Source organism: Naegleria gruberi, assembly GCF_000004985.1.
Source record: "Naegleria gruberi genomic scaffold NAEGRscaffold_79, whole genome shotgun sequence".
Lineage (NCBI taxonomy): Eukaryota > Heterolobosea > Eutetramitea > Acrasida > Naegleriidae > Naegleria > Naegleria gruberi.
In genome coordinates, this window is record NW_003163248.1 from 24817 (window position 1) to 25914 (window position 1098).

At 30.9% G+C, this 1098-nt stretch overlaps 1 protein-coding gene and 1 non-coding gene across 2 annotated transcripts in view; one reads left to right on the forward strand and one right to left on the reverse strand.

Moving 5' to 3' along the window:
* NAEGRDRAFT_75286 (uncharacterized protein) overlaps positions 1 to 1098 on the reverse strand; it is a gene marked incomplete at both ends in the record, with an annotated part of 4777 nt that overhangs the window by 1405 nt on the left and 2274 nt on the right. The gene's annotated exons all lie outside the window — the stretch shown is intronic.
* Positions 403 to 473, forward strand: NAEGRDRAFT_t775. The gene has a single exon. It is a non-coding gene; the product is annotated as a tRNA-Asp (tRNA).

Here is a 1098-nt window from a genome sequence, read left to right on the forward strand (position 1 = left end):
TTGCCAATAAGGCAACTGGAGGAAATACATTGAAGGAATCGGTTTATTCCTTAAGCACAGCATGTGTCTCTGCCAAGTTTTTAACTTGAGGAAAACTAAGGAAGTCTGGAATTTCAATGCACTTAAAAATAGTTTCTTAACAAAACAGAATATTTGTTGAAAAGTCTGTCGCTGGTAAGAGTGAGTTTATTCAAGAATTGGAAGATCAATTTGATTCTCAAACTCATTTGACTAAGTATAACTGATGCATAACTGTTAAAAGATCCATAGGGTGAGTCAACTAATTGCCAAATGATGATTTGAAGATTAACAAATTTTAAAATTAAGGTATGAGCAATCGATCTCTTATGCACCAATTTGTTTATTAAGGCGAATTAAGGAATGATATTTATCTTTATGTAATCGGGCGTGGTATAGTGGTAGCATTCCAGACTGTCACTCTGGCGACCCGGGTTCAATTCCCGGCGTTCGAGTTCAATTTTATGTAGTTTTTGAAAATTTATCTTGGAGTTTTGTATCGAAGTTTGGACATCATTTTTCTATTTTAAATATGTGTGAAAAATGTCACGAAGCATGTTTGAAACTTTTGTAGTGAGAATATGGAGAGAGTGGATACAATATCATTCATAGAAAGCCTAATGTGTTGTTTAGGTGGTATTGTTGTGTTCTATTAATAATAATTGAAATTAAGGTATGTACCATTTGTTTGTATTGATTTAAATTTATTGAGTTATTAGTGTTGATATATAGTTATAGTAAACAATTAAGAAAACTTGAAAGATTCAGATCAGAATTGTAACACTTGTTAGTGATTGAGTTTCTTAGTAAAAAAAAATGCGAAACAATAAAGAGGGGAAAGTTAGATTTTTTCTTTGTGATTTTAAACTTCCTTCCAGTGATGATAATTCCACTCAAATATTAAATTGGTTAAAAATCAAATTTGGCCAATTAAAATTTTCATCATTTAATTGTTCATCAATAAGAGATTTTAAATTTTGTTCCGATAATTTATTGGAAAGAATTGATAGGATGGGATTTGAAAAACCATCCTATGTGCATAGGCAGTGTATTTTTCCAATGATTCGTTCTCATGAGAGT